The sequence below is a fragment of the Pecten maximus genome, chromosome 10 (assembly GCF_902652985.1).
Source record: "Pecten maximus chromosome 10, xPecMax1.1, whole genome shotgun sequence".
NCBI lineage: Eukaryota > Metazoa > Mollusca > Bivalvia > Pectinida > Pectinidae > Pecten > Pecten maximus.
In genome coordinates, this window is record NC_047024.1 from 23,654,509 (window position 1) to 23,673,031 (window position 18,523).

Consider the following 18,523-nt stretch of genomic DNA (forward strand, 5'->3'; position numbering starts at 1 on the left):
ATAATTCTCCGTATCAGGTTTTGTTTGTTTGTTTTTTTTTTTTTAACGTCCTATTAACAGCCAGGGTCATTTAAGGACGTGCCAGGTTTTGGAGGTGGAGGAAAGCCGGAGTACCCGGAGAAAAACCACCGGCCTACGGTCAGTACCTGGCAACTGCCCCACGTAGGTTTCGAACTCGCAACCCAGAGGTGGAGGGCTAGTGTTAAAGTGTCGGGACACCTTAACCACTCGGCCACCACGGCCCCTCCGTATCAGGTCCGATTTCGCTCGCTTCACTATAAACATCTTCTCTGAGTACTGGTATACTACAGATATTTTTTGTTCTGTACGAGATGATGAACTAATTATCAATCTCCCCTTGTGATTTTTAATCTTTATGTATATTAAGTTTTTGAAGTAAGTTTTATATCTGAGTTTTTCATGATTTTGCAACGATCTTTCACATGATCTAATATGTTTTGTTGATTTCTGTTTGTATTCTGATATCACTACAGAGTCATGGATATTTTAGCATATAAAAAGTATGTCTTTTCCCGTATTACAGTTAACCAAAGTCAATAATTTGTCCATATTCAGTGTAGGGATAATTGCACCTAACCGGGGTTACCGGTTGTCCATAGTACACTGGCGTCATAGAGTCGTGTCTCATGACGTTTTTATTTGTAATCTGTAAATAAAACCATTTTATATATAAAAAAAAGTATCTGTTCTTATCAGCTTAATATCTGATACGTACCCCACTGGGGTACTTCGATATTAAACTGATTTTTGGACACAGGTGAGATGTCAGGGGCTTGCTCCGCTCTTACCACGGGTTGGCCCGGTATTGCAGTACCTCCGGGAACGGCCCACTCCTCCCACGGGAGGAGATACAAAAAATAACATTAGTTTATCCCAAACCAAATGTAGCAAACGGTATTTACTTCATGATCACATTAAAGAACATTTCACTAGCCAATCACCCCTGACGACCTTAACTTGAAATAGTTACCTTACCTCTCATACAATGTCGCAACAAATACGTAGTAGATCAAATTGATATTAAAACACCAACGACAACAAGATAGGAGTTAAGTGCCTAAAACAATCGGTACTATACGAAAAAATAGTGTCTTATTTAAATTGGATATGTGCTTTTATATCTGATGTTGATAGGCTGTAGAAGTGACAAATCTCGCTATTGTTGTGCGAATTATTCACATTGTATAGTAACCATGGAACCAAATGATTTCCCATAGACGATAATGTTAACGTTTACCACTGTCCTGCTTAAATGGAGTTTTCAACACTGGTCCACTAGCCATTATTTTGAAGAATGTCATCTCTGAAAACTGTAAATAGATTGTTTAAACATTCTACCTATTTAAACTTTTTATTATATGGGGGGCCACCATCTTGTATTGAATTCAGCACCAAACATTCACCTAAATTTACAACAAAACTAACTCCCCCTGACAAAAACAGGCTAGACAAAAATTAACTTTTTTCTATACATTTTACATCTTCGTGTATTGCCTCGCCCACTCATAGAACTTTGGAAACTTTTCTCGTCTGAATATCCAATCAGTAGGACCCGATGCATTCACCTTCCTATTAAATCTTCTGCCCAAACGGGGAAAATCCACAATCTATTTTTGATTTGGTTCTGTGGTCCCTGTACATGTATTTTGTGCTCAGTGCTTTCTGTGATATATCAGAGTGCGATGAAATTATCTGATTGTGAGAAAACTAAGCTACGAGTGTAAGTTATGAAAACTGACCCGGATAACCCCGACGGTAACTATACATGTGTAATTTGACCCCGAAATAGAATCATTTCTGCACTAAATCATGTCCTTTCGCGTCATATTAACTTTTATTTAGAGTTACATCCCTTCCACCATATCGCGATACGTTGTACAACGTTGTCCTTACGTCTCCTGTCCTTTCCACCCTACGAAAATATACGTCGCGCGTGAAAATACAGTGCCGCGGGTATCAACTGGTCCTCGCAAAATAGTTCATAATTCTTCAATGCACACTTCCGCATCAGCACTAAGAATTCTTACAGGCGATTTCCACCTTTACAGGACGATAACCTCACTGAATATATTCTTAGGTACCGTGAAAACGTGAAATCGGTATTGAATATAAGCCAGATTTGGTGTAGCTAGCGGTATCGCTTCTCGGCCTTTTGGCTAAGATCAAAGTGTAGTATCTGTTCTTATCAGCTTAATATCTGATACGTACCCCACTGGGGTACTTCGATATTAAACTGATTTTTGGACACAGGTGAGATGTCAGGGGCTTGCTCCGCTCTTACCACGGGTTGGCCCGGTATTGCAGTACCTCCGGGAACGGCCCACTCCTCCCACGGGAGGAGATACAAAAAATAACATTAGTTTATCCCAAACCAAATGTAGCAAACGGTATTTACTTCATGATCACATTAAAGAACATTTCACTAGCCAATCACCCCTGACGACCTTAACTTGAAATAGTTACCTTACCTCTCATACAATGTCGCAACAAATACGTAGTAGATCAAATTGATATTAAAACACCAACGACAACAAGATAGGAGTTAAGTGCCTAAAACAATCGGTACTATACGAAAAAATAGTGTCTTATTTAAATTGGATATGTGCTTTTATATCTGATGTTGATAGGCTGTAGAAGTGACAAATCTCGCTATTGTTGTGCGAATTATTCACATTGTATAGTAACCATGGAACCAAATGATTTCCCATAGACGATAATGTTAACGTTTACCACTGTCCTGCTTAAATGGACTTTTCAACACTGGTCCACTAGCCATTATTTTGAAGAATGTCATCTCTGAAAACTGTAAATAGATTGTTTAAACATTCTACCTATTTAAACTTTTTATTATATGGGGGGGCCACCATCTTGTATTGAATTCAGCACCAAACATTCACCTAAATTTACAACAAAACTAACTCCCCCTGACAAAAACAGGCTAGACAAAAAATTAACTTTTTTCTATATATTTTACATTTTCGTGTATTGCCTCGCCCACTCATAGAACTTTGGAAACTTTTCTCATCTGAATATCCAATCAGTAGGACCCGATGCATTCACCTTCCTATTAAATCTTCTGCCCAAACGGGGAAAATCCACAATCTATTTTTGATTTGGTTCTGTGGTCCCTGTACATGTATTTTGTGCTCAGTGTTTTCTGTGATATATCAGAGTGCGATACAATTATTTGATTGTGAGAAAACTAAGCTACGAGTGTAAGTTATGAAAACTGACCCGGATAACCCCAACGGTAACTATACATGTGTAATTTGACCCCGAAATAGAATCTTTTCTACACTAAATCATGTCCTTTCGCGTCATATTAACTTTTATTTAGAGTTACATCCCTTCCACCATATCGCGATACGTTGTACAACGTTGTCCTTACGTCTCCTGTCCTTTCCACCCTACGAAAATATAGGTCGCGCGTGAAAATACAGTGCCGCGGGTATCAACTGGTCCTCGCAAAATAGTTCATAATTCTTCAATGCACACTTCCGCATCAGCACTAAGAATTCTTACAGGCGATTTCCACCTTTACAGGACGATAACCTCACTGAATATATTCTTAGGTACCGTGAAAACGTGAAATCGGTATTGAATATAAGCCAGATTTGGTGTAGCTAGCGGTATCGCTTCTCGGCCTTTTGGCTAAGATCAAAGTGTAGTATCTGTTCTTATCAGCTTAATATCTGATACGTACCCCACTGGGGTACTTCGATATTAAACTGATTTTTGGACACAGGTGAGATGTCAGGGGCTTGCTCCGCTCTTACCACGGGTTGGCCCGGTATTGCAGTACCTCCGGGAACGGCCCACTCCTCCCACGGGAGGAGATACAAAAAATAACATTAGTTTATCCCAAACCAAATGTAGCAAACGGTATTTACTTCATGATCACATTAAAGAACATTTCACTAGCCAATCACCCCTGACGACCTTAACTTGAAATAGTTACCTTACCTCTCATTCAATGTCGCAACAAATACGTAGTAGATCAAATTGATATTAAAACACCAACGACAACAAGATAGGAGTTAAGTGCCTAAAACAATCGGTACTATACGAAAAAATAGTGTCTTATTTAAATTGGATATGTGCTTTTATATCTGATGTTGATAGGCTGTAGAAGTGACAAATCTCGCTATTGTTGTGCGAATTATTCACATTGTATAGTAACCATGGAACCAAATGATTTCCCATAGACGATAATGTTAACGTTTACCACTGTCCTGCTTAAATGGACTTTTCAACACTGGTCCACTAGCCATTATTTTGAAGAATGTCATCTCTGAAAACTGTAAATAGATTGTTTAAACATTCTACCTATTTAAACTTTTTATTATATGGGGGGGCCACCATCTTGTATTGAATTCAGCACCAAACATTCACCTAAATTTACAACAAAACTAACTCCCCCTGACAAAAACAGGCTAGACAAAAATTAACTTTTTTCTATATATTTTACATTTTCGTGTATTGCCTCGCCCACTCATAGAACTTTGGAAACTTTTCTCATCTGAATATCCAATCAGTAGGACCCGATGCATTCACCTTCCTATTAAATCTTCTGCCCAAACGGGGAAAATCCACAATCTATTTTTGATTTGGTTCTGTGGTCCCTGTACATGTATTTTGTGCTCAGTGTTTTCTGTGATATATCAGAGTGCGATGAAATTATCTGATTGTGAGAAAACTAAGCTACGAGTGTAAGTTATGAAAACTGACCCGGATAACCCCAACGGTAACTATACATGTGTAATTTGACCCCGAAATAGAATCTTTTCTACACTAAATCATGTCCTTTCGCGTCATATTAACTTTTATTTAGAGTTACATCCCTTCCACCATATCGCGATACGTTGTACAACGTTGTCCTTACGTCTCCTGTCCTTTCCACCCTACGAAAATATAGGTCGCGCGTGAAAATACAGTGCCGCGGGTATCAACTGGTCCTCGCAAAATAGTTCATAATTCTTCAATGCACACTTCCGCATCAGCACTAAGAATTCTTACAGGCGATTTCCACCTTTACAGGACGATAACCTCACTGAATATATTCTTAGGTACCGTGAAAACGTGAAATCGGTATTGAATATAAGCCAGATTTGGTGTAGCTAGCGGTATCGCTTCTCGGCCTTTTGGCTAAGATCAAAGTGTAGTATCTGTTCTTATCAGCTTAATATCTGATACGTACCCCACTGGGGTACTTCGATATTAAACTGATTTTTGGACACAGGTGAGATGTCAGGGGCTTGCTCCGCTCTTACCACGGGTTGGCCCGGTATTGCAGTACCTCCGGGAACGGCCCACTCCTCCCACGGGAGGAGATACAAAAAATAACATTAGTTTATCCCAAACCAAATGTAGCAAACGGTATTTACTTCATGATCACATTAAAGAACATTTCACTAGCCAATCACCCCTGACGACCTTAACTTGAAATAGTTACCTTACCTCTCATTCAATGTCGCAACAAATACGTAGTAGATCAAATTGATATTAAAACACCAACGACAACAAGATAGGAGTTAAGTGCCTAAAACAATCGGTACTATACGAAAAAATAGTGTCTTATTTAAATTGGATATGTGCTTTTATATCTGATGTTGATAGGCTGTAGAAGTGACAAATCTCGCTATTGTTGTGCGAATTATTCACATTGTATAGTAACCATGGAACCAAATGATTTCCCATAGACGATAATGTTAACGTTTACCACTGTCCTGCTTAAATGGACTTTTCAACACTGGTCCACTAGCCATTATTTTGAAGAATGTCATCTCTGAAAACTGTAAATAGATTGTTTAAACATTCTACCTATTTAAACTTTTTATTATATGGGGGGCCACCATCTTGTATTGAATTCAGCACCAAACATTCACCTAAATTTACAACAAAACTAACTCCCCCTGACAAAAACAGGCTAGACAAAAAATTAACTTTTTTCTATATATTTTACATTTTCGTGTATTGCCTCGCCCACTCATAGAACTTTGGAAACTTTTCTCATCTGAATATCCAATCAGTAGGACCCGATGCATTCACCTTCCTATTAAATCTTCTGCCCAAACGGGGAAAATCCACAATCTATTTTTGATTTGGTTCTGTGGTCCCTGTACATGTATTTTGTGCTCAGTGTTTTCTGTGATATATCAGAGTGCGATGAAATTATCTGATTGTGAGAAAACTAAGCTACGAGTGTAAGTTATGAAAACTGACCCGGATAACCCCAACGGTAACTATACATGTGTAATTTGACCCCGAAATAGAATCTTTTCTACACTAAATCATGTCCTTTCGCGTCATATTAACTTTTATTTAGAGTTACATCCCTTCCACCATATCGCGATACGTTGTACAACGTTGTCCTTACGTCTCCTGTCCTTTCCACCCTACGAAAATATACGTCGCGCGTGAAAATACAGTGCCGCGGGTATCAACTGGTCCTCGCAAAATAGTTCATAATTCTTCAATGCACACTTCCGCATCAGCACTAAGAATTCTTACAGGCGATTTCCACCTTTACAGGACGATAACCTCACTGAATATATTCTTAGGTACCGTGAAAACGTGAAATCGGTATTGAATATAAGCCAGATTTGGTGTAGCTAGCGGTATCGCTTCTCGGCCTTTTGGCTAAGATCAAAGTGTAGTATCTGTTCTTATCAGCTTAATATCTGATACGTACCCCACTGGGGTACTTCGATATTAAACTGATTTTTGGACACAGGTGAGATGTCAGGGGCTTGCTCCGCTCTTACCACGGGTTGGCCCGGTATTGCAGTACCTCCGGGAACGGCCCACTCCTCCCACGGGAGGAGATACAAAAAATAACATTAGTTTATCCCAAACCAAATGTAGCAAACGGTATTTACTTCATGATCACATTAAAGAACATTTCACTAGCCAATCACCCCTGACGACCTTAACTTGAAATAGTTACCTTACCTCTCATTCAATGTCGCAACAAATACGTAGTAGATCAAATTGATATTAAAACACCAACGACAACAAGATAGGAGTTAAGTGCCTAAAACAATCGGTACTATACGAAAAAATAGTGTCTTATTTAAATTGGATATGTGCTTTTATATCTGATGTTGATAGGCTGTAGAAGTGACAAATCTCGCTATTGTTGTGCGAATTATTCACATTGTATAGTAACCATGGAACCAAATGATTTCCCATAGACGATAATGTTAACGTTTACCACTGTCCTGCTTAAATGGACTTTTCAACACTGGTCCACTAGCCATTATTTTGAAGAATGTCATCTCTGAAAACTGTAAATAGATTGTTTAAACATTCTACCTATTTAAACTTTTTATTATATGGGGGGCCACCATCTTGTATTGAATTCAGCACCAAACATTCACCTAAATTTACAACAAAACTAACTCCCCCTGACAAAAACAGGCTAGACAAAAATTAACTTTTTTCTATATATTTTACATTTTCGTGTATTGCCTCGCCCACTCATAGAACTTTGGAAACTTTTCTCATCTGAATATCCAATCAGTAGGACCCGATGCATTCACCTTCCTATTAAATCTTCTGCCCAAACGGGGAAAATCCACAATCTATTTTTGATTTGGTTCTGTGGTCCCTGTACATGTATTTTGTGCTCAGTGTTTTCTGTGATATATCAGAGTGCGATGAAATTATCTGATTGTGAGAAAACTAAGCTACGAGTGTAAGTTATGAAAACTGACCCGGATAACCCCAACGGTAACTATACATGTGTAATTTGACCCCGAAATAGAATCATTTCTGCACTAAATCATGTCCTTTCGCGTCATATTAACTTTTATTTAGAGTTACATCCCTTCCACCATATCGCGATACGTTGTACAACGTTGTCCTTACGTCTCCTGTCCTTTCCACCCTACGAAAATATACGTCGCGCGTGAAAATACAGTGCCGCGGGTATCAACTGGTCCTCGCAAAATAGTTCATAATTCTTCAATGCACACTTCCGCATCAGCACTAAGAATTCTTACAGGCGATTTCCACCTTTACAGGACGATAACCTCACTGAATATATTCTTAGGTACCGTGAAAACGTGAAATCGGTATTGAATATAAGCCAGATTTGGTGTAGCTAGCGGTATCGCTTCTCGGCCTTTTGGCTAAGATCAAAGTGTAGTATCTGTTCTTATCAGCTTAATATCTGATACGTACCCCACTGGGGTACTTCGATATTAAACTGATTTTTGGACACAGGTGAGATGTCAGGGGCTTGCTCCGCTCTTACCACGGGTTGGCCCGGTATTGCAGTACCTCCGGGAACGGCCCACTCCTCCCACGGGAGGAGATACAAAAAATAACATTAGTTTATCCCAAACCAAATGTAGCAAACGGTATTTACTTCATGATCACATTAAAGAACATTTCACTAGCCAATCACCCCTGACGACCTTAACTTGAAATAGTTACCTTACCTCTCATTCAATGTCGCAACAAATACGTAGTAGATCAAATTGATATTAAAACACCAACGACAACAAGATAGGAGTTAAGTGCCTAAAACAATCGGTACTATACGAAAAAATAGTGTCTTATTTAAATTGGATATGTGCTTTTATATCTGATGTTGATAGGCTGTAGAAGTGACAAATCTCGCTATTGTTGTGCGAATTATTCACATTGTATAGTAACCATGGAACCAAATGATTTCCCATAGACGATAATGTTAACGTTTACCACTGTCCTGCTTAAATGGACTTTTCAACACTGGTCCACTAGCCATTATTTTGAAGAATGTCATCTCTGAAAACTGTAAATAGATTGTTTAAACATTCTACCTATTTAAACTTTTTATTATATGGGGGGCCACCATCTTGTATTGAATTCAGCACCAAACATTCACCTAAATTTACAACAAAACTAACTCCCCCTGACAAAAACAGGCTAGACAAAAATTAACTTTTTTCTATACATTTTACATCTTCGTGTATTGCCTCGCCCACTCATAGAACTTTGGAAACTTTTCTCGTCTGAATATCCAATCAGTAGGACCCGATGCATTCACCTTCCTATTAAATCTTCTGCCCAAACGGGGAAAATCCACAATCTATTTTTGATTTGGTTCTGTGGTCCCTGTACATGTATTTTGTGCTCAGTGTTTTCTGTGATATATCAGAGTGCGATGAAATTATCTGATTGTGAGAAAACTAAGCTACGAGTGTAAGTTATGAAAACTGACCCGGATAACCCCGACGGTAACTATACATGTGTAATTTGACCCCGAAATAGAATCATTTCTGCACTAAATCATGTCCTTTCGCGTCATATTAACTTTTATTTAGAGTTACATCCCTTCCACCATATCGCGATACGTTGTACAACGTTGTCCTTACGTCTCCTGTCCTTTCCACCCTACGAAAATATACGTCGCGCGTGAAAATACAGTGCCGCGGGTATCAACTGGTCCTCGCAAAATAGTTCATAATTCTTCAATGCACACTTCCGCATCAGCACTAAGAATTCTTACAGGCGATTTCCACCTTTACAGGACGATAACCTCACTGAATATATTCTTAGGTACCGTGAAAACGTGAAATCGGTATTGAATATAAGCCAGATTTGGTGTAGCTAGCGGTATCGCTTCTCGGCCTTTTGGCTAAGATCAAAGTGTAGTATCTGTTCTTATCAGCTTAATATCTGATACGTACCCCACTGGGGTACTTCGATATTAAACTGATTTTTGGACACAGGTGAGATGTCAGGGGCTTGCTCCGCTCTTACCACGGGTTGGCCCGGTATTGCAGTACCTCCGGGAACGGCCCACTCCTCCCACGGGAGGAGATACAAAAAATAACATTAGTTTATCCCAAACCAAATGTAGCAAACGGTATTTACTTCATGATCACATTAAAGAACATTTCACTAGCCAATCACCCCTGACGACCTTAACTTGAAATAGTTACCTTACCTCTCATTCAATGTCGCAACAAATACGTAGTAGATCTAATTGATATTAAAACACCAACGACAACAAGATAGGAGTTAAGTGCCTAAAACAATCGGTACTATACGAAAAAATAGTGTCTTATTTAAATTGGATATGTGCTTTTATATCTGATGTTGATAGGCTGTAGAAGTGACAAATCTCGCTATTGTTGTGCGAATTATTCACATTGTATAGTAACCATGGAACCAAATGATTTCCCATAGACGATAATGTTAACGTTTACCACTGTCCTGCTTAAATGGACTTTTCAACACTGGTCCACTAGCCATTATTTTGAAGAATGTCATCTCTGAAAACTGTAAATAGATTGTTTAAACATTCTACCTATTTAAACTTTTTATTATATGGGGGGCCACCATCTTGTATTGAATTCAGCACCAAAAATTCACCTAAATTTACAACAAAACTAACTCCCCCTGACAAAAACAGGCTAGACAAAAATTAACTTTTTTCTATACATTTTACATCTTCGTGTATTGCCTCGCCCACTCATAGAACTTTGGAAACTTTTCTCGTCTGAATATCCAATCAGTAGGACCCGATGCATTCACCTTCCTATTAAATCTTCTGCCCAAACGGGGAAAATCCACAATCTATTTTTGATTTGGTTCTGTGGTCCCTGTACATGTATTTTGTGCTCAGTGTTTTCTGTGATATATCAGAGTGCGATACAATTATTTGATTGTGAGAAAACTAAGCTACGAGTGTAAGTTATGAAAACTGACCCGGATAACCCCAACGGTAACTATACATGTGTAATTTGACCCCGAAATAGAATCTTTTCTACACTAAATCATGTCCTTTCGCGTCATATTAACTTTTATTTAGAGTTACATCCCTTCCACCATATCGCGATACGTTGTACAACGTTGTCCTTACGTCTCCTGTCCTTTCCACCCTACGAAAATATACGTCGCGCGTGAAAATACAGTGCCGCGGGTATCAACTGGTCCTCGCAAAATAGTTCATAATTCTTCAATGCACACTTCCGCATCAGCACTAAGAATTCTTACAGGCGATTTCCACCTTTACAGGACGATAACCTCACTGAATATATTCTTAGGTACCGTGAAAACGTGAAATCGGTATTGAATATAAGCCAGATTTGGTGTAGCTAGCGGTATCGCTTCTCGGCCTTTTGGCTAAGATCAAAGTGTAGTATCTGTTCTTATCAGCTTAATATCTGATACGTACCCCACTGGGGTACTTCGATATTAAACTGATTTTTGGACACAGGTGAGATGTCAGGGGCTTGCTCCGCTCTTACCACGGGTTGGCCCGGTATTGCAGTACCTCCGGGAACGGCCCACTCCTCCCACGGGAGGAGATACAAAAAATAACATTAGTTTATCCCAAACCAAATGTAGCAAACGGTATTTACTTCATGATCACATTAAAGAACATTTCACTAGCCAATCACCCCTGACGACCTTAACTTGAAATAGTTACCTTACCTCTCATTCAATGTCGCAACAAATACGTAGTAGATCAAATTGATATTAAAACACCAACGACAACAAGATAGGAGTTAAGTGCCTAAAACAATCGGTACTATACGAAAAAATAGTGTCTTATTTAAATTGGATATGTGCTTTTATATCTGATGTTGATCACAGGCGCTTGCATAGAAAATGTTATTTTCATTTTTTATTTTTTTTATTTGACAGTGGTATGTGTTATCTGTTAAGCACAAGGCCGGAAACTCCGTCACGAGCGTAACGGCACCCCATCTCACTTCAATCGACTAAAAACACATTTATTCAAACTGACACGGTGCATACTATATACTACCGTCATCAGGAAACATTCATCTTTAACCTACCGTGTCACTCAATACGAATTGTTACATCCAAAACACAATAATCCGTGAAAACATTGCCGAATTCCTCGCTCTGAACGCTATTTTTCAAACGGCTCCCTCAGCCTGTCCAGATTCTTCATTTACATACGGGGTTGAAAGGTCATGTGATTATATAATCTGCTGCCGCCAGGTGCACTTTTGGGGGTCATCTCCGCGTGCATTTTGTCCGGAAAACGCTTCGGCTCGCTGAAGAGTTTTGTCTAATTTACGATTATTTGAAGACTTTAGTCAATGAATGATGATTTATAATCATAAATTATTGATCATTTTGAACGTGAGAGTACCATGCACCGTAAATGACAGTATACAGGAAAAGCAAACGAAGTCAAGAATGCCTATTCTGCAATCACATTCGCGTAGTAGGCCTAGACATTTTATACTGGAAAATTAAAAAAAAAAAGAGAAAAAAAAAGAGGATAAATGGGAAATGGATTCGCATACTTTTGTCACAAAGGTAGAACACAATGCTTATTTATAGATTTACTTTTGTCAGTTTACTGAAATCTGGACGAACAAAAAGAAAAGTGAATCACGAATAAGACTGTCATCAGGTTACCGGAACGTATACATGTCTACCAACATTACTTACTTCAGACTTGTTCATTTCTTTCTACACATTTTACAAATATCATGTTGTCGTCAAATACGAAATCATACTTCAGACCTGCCAAACGTTTTGTACTTTGTGATCGATGATCTATCATCAATTTATTTTCATTACCCATAATGTTAGATTTACTGTTTGCCAGAAATTCTTCGAGTTCAATCAAAATTGTATGAGTACATACAAGACTCTGGACTTATCTATAGATCTATCACTGTATGATTATCGAAATATTGAGGAGTTTCATTTTATTTTAAACCCCTTTTTATTCACACTTCGAAACAGTATTACTTACTTACTTCATTGCGATTTTAATAAACTTGATAACATTTGGCCGCTTAGTGTCAACAATCAGGGGCGGACACAGGATTTTCAATTAGGGAACTAAATTTTTTAGCAGGTAAATGCAAAATCCTGCATTCTAGTGTATTTCACGATAGATTCATACCTAGTGTGTTTTATAAAAACAAGTACAGTATATGAGAGATATTTTTAATGATTTTATACTATCATTTCGCTGATTGATAAGGGAATTCGCTTTTTGAGATACCCTTACTTTGACAATTTTAGGGGATGGGGTGGGGTGGGGGTGGGGGCTTTAAATCCGCCAGTGAGTGAGTTATGTCCCCTGAATGGCGATAGTTGTGTTTTTCAGAGGCTCTCGATATTTCTACTGGAATCGGTGTTCTACACTCAATTCGATCCTCTGTGTGTTGTTTATTCCCAACTAAGGTTAGAGAAAGGACTTTACTCAACTAATGTGCAGTCTACGGTGAGTAGATCATGTTTAGATTCACTTAGCAACCTTTTTTGTTGGAACCCCATTGTCCACGATCGTGATATGAACTCACTTGTCCAACAAGGATCATAACCAACTTCTTCAAAGACCGATGTCGGTCCATTTCCATCACAAACAATTTAGGGGACTTAATCATGAACAAGTCTTAGAAAGTCTAGAAAATATAATTAACAAAACAGACATTAAATCCATTCAACTCACGGACAGGATGTGTGTAGTAACAGTGAGAGATAGTGCGATCAAAAACAAACTTCTGACAAATGGACTGGTTATCCAGAGCCAAACTGTCAAGGTTATGGAGGTCGAGAGAACAGTGACAAATGTGACAATAAAAGACGCTCCATTTGAAATGACTGACTCTGTTATCAGTTCGTTCATGTCAAAATTTGGTGAAGTAGTGAACGGCTCAGTGAGACGCGGGAAAATACGAGACACAGACATTGAAAATGGTACGAGATATGTCCAGATTGTGAAATGTGAACCCCTTCTCCCTCTCACAACAATGTTTGGGAGATTCTCTGTACGTGTTTTCGCCGACAACAACAGGACCCCCTGCTTCAGGTGCAATCAGACTGACCACCCTTCGTACAGATGTCCACAGAGAGAGTACACCGTAACAAAATGCTTCCAGTGTGGACTTCCCGGTCATTACAGCAAAGACTGTCCTGAAAAACTAAAGGTGTGCTACCGATGCAGGAAACCTGGCCATCTCCAGCGAGATTGTTTGGAAAATGCCAGAGACACATACGGCGAATATGTACACGAGATAAGAGAAGGTCACCGTAAGAATAGCTGCGACGACCGCGACAATGAAGTGGGACTGCAATCTACAGCATCTGCAACCACAGACAGTACTACTGTGCCCAGGGACCATGATGATGAAGGTGACACGCCCACCCCAGCTGTACAAAACATAAACAGTGTGATAATCGGAGCATCGAACTGCAGACGACTAGACATTCCTAACGACAGTAAGGTAGTGAATGCTTCTATCTCCGGTGCAACATTTAACAACATAGAAGCGAACATAACAAAAGCAAAAATGTCACTCGGCGAAAATGATGTGGACAAAATTATCATAAGCCTAGGTACAAACGACATCACCAAACATAGAACCGACGGTGATTCTGTCACGATCAATATCATGCACGCGCTTGACAAGGTGAAAGACGCATTTCCGGGAAAACAAATCGGTCTTTGTAGTGTAATACCAAGAAAGGGTAAGAGCCCCAGTATCCAAGCGATCAACACAACTGCTGTGACCGTAAATTCTTTCATGGCCAAACTATGTGTCCTAGACAAGTCGCGAACACTGTCGTATATCGATACTGCCAACGCGTTCATCCGTAAAGGGGTACCGATATGTGGCCAGTACGACTCGTCAGATGCATCCGGAATGCATATCAGTGTCGATGGAGCTCTCAAGCTGTGGTCAATCATGGAGGACTTCATCATGGCTCCACACACAACGGTAAATGCATGGTCGACTCCAATGACTTCCCGAAAACGAGTCCTCAGTAGCGAAACACCCCCGGAAGACAGACAAGCAAGTAGTCGTCCAAAAAACCAGAATTAGTATCTGCCTATGATGCTACATTGTACATAAGTATTTATCTCTACTGACTGTTAATTATTGTCGCAATATTGCATTAAGTTATTATACATATCGTTCCTATGGTTTATTTTTTTCTTAGTCTATGTATATATGTATTGTCTAAAGTAAATAACACTATTCATAGGTTCAGTAAAACCCTATTATACTATTTTATTAACTTCCAATGAACAAAAACGATACATTATATATTGCTTGTTTAAATGCTAATGGTCTGAGAGACAATAGAAAAAGAGACAAATTCCTACATTGGCTAAACAGTCAAAAATACCACATAATATGTCTACAAGAAACACACTGCACGAAAGATGACACAAAAAAATGGCAAAACCAATGGAAAGATATAGCTAAGGGTGGCAGTACTTGGAATAATGGCTCCAGTGATTCAAGGGGGGTAGCTATACTATGGAAAAATAATCTACCAATTGATATCTCAGTAAACAAATATGACAACACAGGTAGGTTACTAACATGCATAATTAAATCTGACAACACAAAATATAACCTGGTAAATATTTATTCTCCTAACAAAGGAACTGAAAGAAAATTATTCTTTAAATCACTTAACACGTATATGGTTAATGATCATGACACTAGAAACATCATTATGGGCGATTTCAATTGTGTAATGGATGGTATTAAAGATCGAATCCCGATACAAAAGAAATATGATACTGGATATACAGAACTTTGCTCGTTTTTGACAAAATATGAAATTGAAGATATATGGCGAAAACGTAACTTTGACTCAAAACAATACTCGTTTGAACGTGGACGATCTAAATCGAGGATAGATTATGTATTTACACCAATAAGTATGAACTCTTCGGTAAACGAAATCAAAATAAGAAACTGCCCATACAGCGACCACAATAGTTTAACATTAAGATTGAGATTAAAAGAAATAGAAATGGGACCTGGTACATGGAAAATGAACAATAAAGTTATTGAGGATGACATATTCAAAAACACACTTCAAGCATGCTGGGCACAATGGATTATGGAAAAAAACCAATATAGCATCTGTGACTGGTGGGAATTAACCAAAATAAAAATAAAAAGTTTAGCAATGGAAATAGGAAGGAAATTTAAAATAACAGATAATAAACTCAAATTGATGGAAAAGGAACTTGAAAAGCTCTCTGAACAGAATGACAATAGTACCATAACCAACGATAAAATAAATTCCCTAAAAAATAGAATTAAACAGGTGTATGATAATCGAACAAGTGCAACTAGGGTCAGATCTAGAACACAAATCTTTGAAGAAGATGAAAAATCTACAAAATACTTCTACAGTCTTGAAAAGTCAAATGCAGAAAATAAACAGTGATTTAAGATAAAAGGGGAGGATGGTAATTATAAAACAGGAATAAAGAATATACTAAATGAACAGACTAAATTTTACTCTAAACTTTTTAACACTGAGGGGTGGGATGAAGACAGTGCCAATCAATTAACACATTGTATTGAAAATAGACTAACAGATGAAGAAAAAAATGATATGGACAGGCCGGTGTCCACTGAAGAAATAATACAAGCAATATTGATGTTAAAAAACAATAAATCTCCTGGAGAAGATGGAATCAGTGCAGAATTTTATAAAAAATATTGGTGGCTAATTAACAATGAAGTAATAGAACTTATAAATACAATTTTAAACAATAACAAACTTACTGACTCTCAAACTAGGGGTACAATCAAACTATTATTCAAAAAAGGGGAAAGGGAAGATATAAAAAATTGGAGGCCGCTGACATTACTCAATACAGACTACAAAATTATAGCCAAAATATTAGCTAATAGACTCAAAACAAAACTTGATAAATTAATCCATACTGACCAGAAAGGATTTGTACCTGGAAGGAACATTATGGATGCCAACCGCCAAATTCAAGATATCATTGATTATTGTGAATCAGAAAACCAAGAAGGGAGTATTATCTTCCTTGACCAACAAAAAGCATTCGATAGAATTGAATGGGGGTGGATATTAAAAACTATGAAAGAATTCAACTTTGGTAAAGTTTTCTGCAATTGGATAGAAATGCTTCTAAAAGATTCAAAAACATGCATACAAACAAATGGATTTACATCATCGTATTTCAATATTTCAAGATCTGCGCGTCAAGGTTGCCCAATAGCCCCGATGCTGTATATAATTCAGGCAGAACCTCTAGCCTGTGCTATAAGAGCAAATCAAAATATAAAAGGAATTAAATTGCCAGGTATAAATCAAATTGAGACTAAACTTAACATGTTTGCTGATGACACTCAATTATTCAATAGAACAGAACAGTCCATAATAAAAGCCTTCGAAATACTCTCTATTTATGAAAAAGCCTCAGGGTCAAAAATTAACTATGATAAGACAGAAGCAATATACCTTGGTGCATGGAAAAATAAAATACCTTCTTTCAAAAAAATCAAATGGTCAAAAACTGCAGTCAAAACTTTAGGAGTTTACCATGGAAGAATAATTGATGATGATAAAATATGGCGCGAAAAAATAGTTAAAATAAAAAATAGCTTGCAAGTTTGGAAAACCAGAAACCTCACTATAACTGGGAAAACACTGATAATTAAATCGTTAATCCTTTCAGTAATTAGATTTGAAATTGAATCCAGAGGAATACCATCAAAATATGCTAAAGAGATAAATACAATTATATGGGAATATATTTGGGATGGGAAATATAACCAACTGGATAGAAGAGTATGTTGTAATGATATTGTGAAAGGCGGAATGGGAATGATTAATATAGAAACTTTTATAGAAAGTATATACATCAAAACAATATATAGAATTATCCATTCCAAACCACAAAGTTGGAACCAGATAGGTAGATTCTATCTACAACAGCTTGACAATAAATATAATACTAAATACTTCATATGCAAATGCTCAGACATTAAAGAAATAAACGTGAATACATTTTCAAAGTTCTACAAAACTGCCATACTAGCCTGGGCAAAAATGCAAGCAAAGATGCCAGTACAGACCACATCTGATGTGCTCGACCAAAACTTATGGGGCAACATACATCTACAGGTAAATAATAGGCCTCTTATGATACAATCCTTTGCACAGAGTGGTATTAACAAAATAAAGGATATATGGAACAAAGTCAACACAAAATTTATAGACTCCAACTCGTTACTAGCTATACTAACTAACAAACAAAACTGGATTGCTGAATACTCAAAAGTGAAAAAGGCAATAATAGGAACTTTCATCGAAAAACTAAAGCGAGATACATTATTACAGTCACGTAATACAGAACATATACTAGATGATAACTTGTGCTTTGGTAAGTATAAAAAAGATGTGTTCCAACCAGTTAAAAAACTAAATGAATATGCAATACAAAAAATCATGCAACCATATACTAAACCAAAAGCAGAAGAGAAATGGGAAATTTACTTACAACAAGAAATTTCTTGGGATCAAGTTTGGAAACAACTTAAGCAATTACCAATATCACTAAAAATGAAAGAATTTCAATGGAAGTGCTTGCACAGGATTATATATACAGAATATAAACTACAATTAATGAACCGTTCGGATGGAAAATGTCACCTATGCAACAATGAAATAGAAACACTAACCCACCTTTTTTATCACTGCACGTTCACTAAACAACTAATCC

General features: G+C 37.7%; 7 non-coding genes and 1 pseudogene across 7 annotated transcripts; all 8 read left to right on the forward strand.

Moving 5' to 3' along the window:
* Positions 1-676: 676 nt before the first annotated feature.
* Positions 677-857, forward strand: LOC117336948 (annotated as a pseudogene).
* Positions 858-2,157: 1,300 nt separating this feature from the next.
* Positions 2,158-2,350, forward strand: LOC117336932. The gene has a single exon (XR_004534713.1). It is a non-coding gene; the product is annotated as a U2 spliceosomal RNA (small nuclear RNA).
* A 1,302-nt stretch (positions 2,351-3,652) lies between these two features.
* On the forward strand, positions 3,653-3,845 carry LOC117336944. Its single transcript, XR_004534724.1, has one exon. It is a non-coding gene; the product is annotated as a U2 spliceosomal RNA (small nuclear RNA).
* A 1,301-nt stretch (positions 3,846-5,146) lies between these two features.
* Positions 5,147-5,339, forward strand: LOC117336956. The gene has a single exon (XR_004534729.1). It is a non-coding gene; the product is annotated as a U2 spliceosomal RNA (small nuclear RNA).
* Positions 5,340-6,640: 1,301 nt separating this feature from the next.
* LOC117336967 lies at positions 6,641-6,833 on the forward strand. The gene has a single exon (XR_004534730.1). It is a non-coding gene; the product is annotated as a U2 spliceosomal RNA (small nuclear RNA).
* Positions 6,834-8,133: 1,300 nt separating this feature from the next.
* LOC117336976 lies at positions 8,134-8,326 on the forward strand. Its single transcript, XR_004534737.1, has one exon. It is a non-coding gene; the product is annotated as a U2 spliceosomal RNA (small nuclear RNA).
* Positions 8,327-9,626: 1,300 nt separating this feature from the next.
* Positions 9,627-9,819, forward strand: LOC117336933. Its single transcript, XR_004534714.1, has one exon. It is a non-coding gene; the product is annotated as a U2 spliceosomal RNA (small nuclear RNA).
* A 1,300-nt stretch (positions 9,820-11,119) lies between these two features.
* Positions 11,120-11,312, forward strand: LOC117336934. The gene has a single exon (XR_004534715.1). It is a non-coding gene; the product is annotated as a U2 spliceosomal RNA (small nuclear RNA).
* Positions 11,313-18,523: the final 7,211 nt, after the last annotated feature.